Genomic DNA, 7512 nt, shown 5'->3' on the forward strand with positions numbered 1-7512 from the left:
GGTGGTGGCTGCACAATCTGAATGTCCTCAATGCCACTCAGATCTGTGTTCTTAGAAGCAAGACAGGCTGGCGTAGAGGGCTCGCCTAGTGTGTGGGAGTCTTTGTGTTCCATCCCCAACAAGACACACATAGGCACAGATACGCACACAGAGCAAGATACACACAGATGTACACACACACACATACACACACACACACACACACACACACACACCCCACATATACATTCAAAGTGGTAATCCTGAGGCTGGAGAGATGGCTCAGTGGTTAAGAGCACTGACTGCTCTTCCAGAGGCCCTGAGTTCAATTCCCAGCAACCACATGGTGGCTCACAACCATCTGTAATGGGAATTGATGCCCTCTGTTGGCACGCAGGTGTACATGCAGATACAGCACTCAAATACATAAGTACAACCATTTTTAAAAATGGTGACCTTGGTAAACACAGGGTGTACTTAAGCATGGGAAGTGGAAACTCAGGAGAACAGGGTTCGTTTGTAGCATCAAGATCTTCCGAGGCAGAAGGGGGAACAGAGAGAACAGTGTGGTGAGAGAACAGTTTGTGCAAATACAAGCTGGGGTCACTGAATACCTCGGGACCCCTGTTGGACTGGTGACCCTCCTGCCCCTACCTTGAAAGACAAGAGGCTGTTGACAGCAGGCAGCGACACCTTCTGCTGGGAAGGAAGAAACATATAGAAGCCATTAGTGTCAAGGAGTCCCACGGAGCCTCAGGGGGAGGTGTCAGTCCTGAATCCTACACAGCTCCTGAATGGGACTGACCCCTCCTCCCACGGGGGCTCCTGGACAGCAGCAGAAGGCCTGTGCCCTGTGCTTATGGGGTGCCTCGTATGTGTCATGTGCTACAGAGATCTAAGAGCTGTGGGACTTAGGACCAGGTTACAGAACAAGATAATTGTACCTCACGTGACAGCTGTCACAATGAAGATCTGACTCCTCACCAGCCCAAGACACCTCCTGCCAACCTAGGAGGGAAAGAGCTGATGGGCACTTATGGAAGATGCCATCACTGGGAGGATTTGAACACAAGCTGCAGACCCTTAGGCAGAGCATAGCCAGCAGGAACACGGTCCCTACAGAGAGGGCTGCAGAGCGAGGCTTTGGATATCCAGATCATGTGGAAAACCGGCAGCTAGTTCCTCAAATGTTAAGAACACAGTGACACATGACACAGCAATTCCCTTTCCAAAGGACACAGCTGAGGGAACCGAAAGTTTGTGTCTGGTAAAAACACTAGAGAGTGTCCAGAGCACTGTCATTCAAAACAGCTTAAAAGTAACCCAGATGCTAAACAGATGAATTGGGGGGTGGGGTGGGGTGGGGAAGTGTGCATCTGTTCAAGGGGGTAGCAGTAAGCAGCACCACCAATTCATCTTTCCATAAAGCTGAACCTCAGAAAGTGAAGATGGCCCTTGAGCTGACTCAGTGGGTGTCAAGTAACAGTTTTCTCTGAGATTGAAACATTCCATGCAGCAGGGAAGCTCCTTAGTCAGGAAGGTAAACAACTCAAATAGCTTCAGGAAGTTCCTGAAGCTGAAAAGATTCACTAGGCACCTCCCTGCCAGAGTAAGCCTGGCCAAGTTGCAAAGACAACTCAGAACAACCTAACTGCAAAGAAAGAGATGGACCAGCTGTCTGGCAGAAGCAGAAACCACCAGAGCTGCCTGCCAGCTGTGCAGTGTGATCCCAGCTGTGCAGTGTGATCCCAGCTGTGCAGTGTGATCTCAGCTGTGCAGTGTGATCCCAGCTTTGTGGGCTGTCACCCATGCTGGGGTGGGCTTTGGTGATACAGTTGTCTTTGAAACAGCTCTTGTAAGTAACTCCAATCAAAGTCATTGGTTCACCAAGTTGGACTTTGGTGGGTCATGGGATCCCTGTCTGGGAAAAGTGTCATGCCTCCCCAGGAAAAGTCTTGTCATACACCAGTGGGCAAAGGTGCTTGCCACCAAGCCTGACAACCTGAGCCCAATCCTGCAGATCCACACAGCAGAAAGAGAGAACCAATCCATGCAAGTTGTCTCCCGACCCCCACATGTGTGCTGGCATGTGTGAGAACACATAAATAAACAAATGTTTGGTTGGGTTTGTTTTTTTTTTTTAAGTGAAAAAGCCGGACCTGAAAGACCATATGTTGTATGGTTAAATGTTTGGGAAGTGACGGACTCAGTAGAGACATAAGTCAGAAGTCACTGTACTTACTCAGTTGGAGGGAAAGCAAGAAATGGAGCCAGAAACGGTGGTACTGGGGATTGGGGTTTGTTATTAGAGCAACAAAATCCTGTAGAGTCGACTGTGAGGTGTCCTCGTATGTATGAATATATGAAGATGGCTGTACCACCTGACTCACATAGGAAGAAGCAATTGTGTCCTAGGTCGTCAGGAAGAGATCAGAAGAAAAAGCTGTTCTCTAGTGTCAAACAGTACCTGGTCTGGCTCCTCCATACTTCTTAGCTGTGTGACTCTGGGCAGTGGTGAGCCTGCCTCACCCAGCCTGGCTTCCCTCTTCTGTATAATAGGATAGTAACCTCTCTACCTGGTGGTTTGGTGGGACTGAATATAACAGTACCCATGACGCTTGGGTAGTGCCTGTGTGTTCTGTAACTGCTCAGTAAAGACAGTCACGCTCAGTGGTGGGCTATGGGACTGAGAAAAGTTGTCATCAGGCAAATTTACTTTTGTAGGGATATCTCAGAGGATGCTCACACGGACTGAGTTGGGCAGTATAGTGCTGTAGTCTATCATGGTGGTTCTGGTGTATGTTCTTGGAAAACATACCATTATTTTGTGAGAGAATCTCAGGATGAAGCCATACTGCCCAACCTGACCAATTTCAAGGTTTTCCAGGGCCGTGTGTAGTTCTGTGACCCTGTGAGTTGGCTTTAGTGTCCCTACTTTACAGATGATGACAGATGTTGCTGACAAGGTTTCTTCCCCCTCCTCCCCACACTTCTCCACCCTGTGTCTCTCTCCATGCCCAATCCCAGTCTCTTCTTTGGAACCCCTCAGTCCTGCCCTGCCCTGGGCCCAGGGCTAGTGACTAGGTCCCTGGGGGCCTCGAGTAAGTTCCCTGTATTATGGGCAAAGCCAGACCTGAATGGAACAGGGAAATTGGGCTGGGGAGATGGCTCAGCAGTTAAGAGCACTGGCTGCTCTTACAAGAGGACCTAGGTTCAGTTCCCAGCACCCACATAGCAGCTCACAACTGCCTGTAACTCCAGTTTCAGGGCCTCCATCCAATACGCTTTTCTGGTCTCTGAGAACATCTGCCTGGATGTGGTACAGAGTTACACACACATACACATACACACACACACACACACAGAGAGAGAGAGAGAGAGAGAGAGAGAGAGAGAAATAAAGAAAAACCTGAACTAGGAAGCCATGAAATACATGGGGAAAAGGCTGTCCCGGGCTTTGTCCTGCCTTCCTTGCTGACTGGACAAACTTCATCAGAACGGATAAAACCAAAATTGCCAGCGGAGAGATGTTTTCCTCAAACAAGGATGTTAAATGCAGCCAATGAGCGGTTGCTCACTTAGGGACAGAATGTCTGTGACACTGAGTTTGACCACAGAAGTGATCCTTAGTCGCCTCCAAATCTAAACGAACAGTGGACCTCATCGAAATGCACCGTAGACGTTTCATTTACAAAAGGAAGTTTGCTTTCTTTCTTGCTTGCTTGCTTTCTTTCTTTCTTTCTTTTTTTCTTTCTTTCTTTCTTTCTGTCTTTTTGTTATTTTTAATTTTTTTTGACAGTTTCTAATTCAGGCTGGCCTCAAATTCACAACGAGGCCGAAGATGACCTTGAACTTCTGAGCTTCTGACTCTCCCGGGTGCTAGGGTGGCAGATCTACTGCCCAGCCTGCCTTATGTGGTGCTGGGAATGGAAGCCAGGGCTTCCAGAGAACTGCATCCCAGTTCACTGAAGGCATCCCTTTAAGGGGAGCAAGGAGACCACACATTTCCGCTTCGTTCTTAAACTGAAAATTTAAGCTTTGCTTAGATTTAAGTGTTGTTATAAATTACCTCCTTTCAGCAATGTAAACATAGTATATATATATTCACATATGCGCGCACACACACATGGTCTGGGAAATGTGCATTTATGTAGTAGCATTTGCTGTGAGCCAGGTACCATGTAGACCTTTGTCCTCTTGGACGCCTCATGAATACGGGAAAGGAAGCATATATACCCAGAGAGGCAAAGACATCTACCCAGAGCTACCCAGCCTAGGCCAGGATCAGATGGGCTCCCTGTGAAGTCACACCCCATCCCTTTCCAGAAGCCATAGAGACACAGGGTACATGGAGACTGGGGACAATGGAGCGGCTTGTATACCTTGGTCCTGAAGAGAGCTGGCTTCCTTCCCGGAGACTGGAGGCTCCACCCTGCCTAAGACCCAGCTTCAATCAGGCTCCTCTGGAATTCTCCCTGGGGCAGAAACCTGAGGCCAGGTGGGGTGGAAGCCCGTCTCCTCAAATGACCGTTACCATGGGCACAGCCACTTGCAAGGCTTAGCCGCTGGGTGTGTGATGCCATTCCACTGGGCAGCTGGCCTGGCAGCCTGCGGGTGTGGCCTAGCCACAGCTGGCCAGGGAACACTTCAGAGATGGCGCAGGGAAAGACTTTTGGGGTTCTTAACTGGGGTCCCTGGGTTGGCTGCTGGTGTGGATGAAGGTTTGTGAGATGTGAATGGGGGTGTCGAAACAAGGACTATGGTGGTTTTCTGGAGAAGAGGCCTGAGGTATTCTGCTTTGAATTGGCTATGCAGCTGAGGATGACCTCGAACTTCTGGTCCTCCAGCTTCCACCCTGCAAGTCTGGGATAATAGTCATGTGCTGGCCACCACATCCAGACAATAGGATGCTGGCTGGGGCTTTGCCTGCCAGGAGAGCGCTCTAGTGATTAAGCTTAAAGTCCTAGCACAGGACCGTGACTTGAAACACATCCCACCCCCACCCACCAGGTCCGACCACAAAGGCAGGCGATGCTGTTACCCATACCAGTCAGGAGGAGCCAGGTGCTTGTTGTGACAGGGAATATCACAGCTTCTCCAGAGTCCGTAGCAGGGGCCTCCTTGGGCACCTGGAAAACAGCTGCTTACAGTGTAAACTTTGTCACTGTCTTCTCACTGAAACAGTTCTCTGTTGTTAGAACAGAAGCCAAGCCCTCCTGGTAAACGCAGCACCTATGGGTGACATCTTCCCCAGACCATCAGGGTCTGGCTACATGGGCCTCTTTCTGTCCTTGGTACATACCAACTTCTAGTTCAACCATGTAGTAGAGCTTGCCCAATGTGTAAGAGCATTAGACCTGGGGTCTGTCCCTTGTGCTACCAGAAAAGACAGGTGTTCCTTCTTTTCCAACTCCAGGGCCTTTGCACTAGCTATTGCCAGCCTCTCGCTGTCACCTGCTCAGGTTTCAGCTCTAAGCACACATCTTCAGAGAGTTCTGAGCCAACCAGTTCCTAGGTTAAATCAGGACTCCAAAAATAATCCCCATGACACCGTCCAGTCTGCCATTCACCCTAGAGCCTTGTGACTCTCTCTGCTCGGTGTCCGTCTCTGGGCACCTCTGTGCCTTGTTGCAGGATTCCCTGAGCCTGTGTCAGGATCTCTCGCAGATAGATGCTCAGTAAACAGGAGCTGAAGGAGTCCTTTCAGGCAATCAGTGTAGACCAAGAAGTGACCTAGGGTTAGTTCCCAAGCAGCCATGACTGTCAGCCTTCTCTGGGGCTTAGGACTGCACTGAGCCCCTTGCATGTGTGGTCCCCTCCCAGGACACAGGCTGAGGACTGATGTCTCTACATAGCTAGGACAAGCCAGACACTGCTTTCTGGGCTTAGGTGACCATTCAGATGAACAGAACTAAGAAGCCAGAGCTTTGAAACATTTAACCAACAACCCCTCCCCCAACCCCATTTAAAGATGACAAAAGAGAGGTCCCAGAGAAAGAAGTGACTTACCCAGAATCATACAACACATTGAAGAGAGGGAGAAATAGCAGTCAGATTGCAGGACACTTTTTAGGATGTCTGTCTGTCTGTCTGTCTGTCTGTCTGTCTGTTTTGAGATAGTCTCACTATATAGCTCTGGCTGTCCTGGAACTCACTTTGTAGACCAGGCTGGCTTCAGACTCCCCAGTGCCTGGGCCACCAGCATCCTAAACTGATGTGTTGGCATAAACTCTGCTGTGTGGTTAAGAACAAGAAGTGAACGGGTTGAGGTTTAGCTAATTACAGTGTGTGTGTGTGTGGGGGGGGACTAGGTTGTCCTTTCAGGTGCTCCAGCCAGGTGTCAAAATCACAATAAATAAAAAAGTATCAGCAAAAGTAGTGTTGACCATTTTCTATGCATCAGACATTTTGTAATTTTTGTAAAAAAAAAATTATCTTACTGTATGAGTGTTTTGTTTCCCGTGTGTGTGTGTGTGTGTGTGTGTGTGTGTGTGTGTGTGTGCGCGCGCGCGCGCGTGCATCACGTACCCTGCAGTGCCCAAAGAGTTCAAAAGAGGGCGTAAGATCCCATGGAACTGGAACTACAGCCGGCTGTCACTCTCAGTGTGGGTACTGGGAATAGAACCAGCCCTATTTATTTATTGATTTACTTACTTTTTTTTTTTTTTTTTTGCGTCAAGCATTTCCACGCTGTATTTTACATAATCCTGAAAAGTAAAGCTGCTTCTGTAGCGTACACGTGGGGAAACTGGGGCACAGAGAGGCGCGCAGACAGACCAACAAAAGAACTCTCAGTTGCTGGTGGTGCAGCAGCGACGAACAGTTAAGAGACAGGACATTCCTAAGCCTTAAAGCAGACTATGGAAGCTGACTGTGTCCGCCCACTGTGGGCGTGGCCTGCCGGGCGCGGAGGCGGGGCTGGCAGACCCCGCCCCTGGTTCCCCTGCAGAGGCGTGCGGAGAGCGCCACCTACCGGATATCGGGGACCTGCGGGCGAGCTAGGATCTGTTGGTACCAGAACAGGGGGGAGGGGAGCTTTATACTTCACAGCTTGTTGGGCCCGAGGGTCTCAACTCCGGGGCACGCAGTGCACAGAGACAAGGAGGCTGAGATTGATGCAAGCAGCAAGAGCTTTATTGTTCCGGCATGTCAGGGTCACCCCTCAACCAGGGAAGAGAGAGAGACCCCCTGCCCAAAAAGCACACACCTTATATACCCATTTTTTTGGGTGGACTTTAGCAACAGTTATTTTATTGGTTAGTTGCGGTAGTTTCTAAATCTATTGGTTAAACACACTCAAGCATATATAGTCAGCTATTTCGGATGGGGAAATACATATTATGGGTTATGTATTTTTACATGTGGCATACAGCCAGTACATTTTTCGTTTTTTTTCTCGGAATTTTTTTTTCTTTTTAATTTTTTTCCTATAACTTGAGGCTTGTCCTCATTTTACCCTTTTGGTTTTACAGGTGGCTATTTTAAGTTAACCAAAGTCTCACAAGCTCACATGCCCTCCACATGGGGGTGCAG

This window comes from Arvicanthis niloticus, chromosome 24 (genome assembly GCF_011762505.2).
Source record: "Arvicanthis niloticus isolate mArvNil1 chromosome 24, mArvNil1.pat.X, whole genome shotgun sequence".
In the NCBI taxonomy this organism is placed as follows: domain Eukaryota; kingdom Metazoa; phylum Chordata; class Mammalia; order Rodentia; family Muridae; genus Arvicanthis; species Arvicanthis niloticus.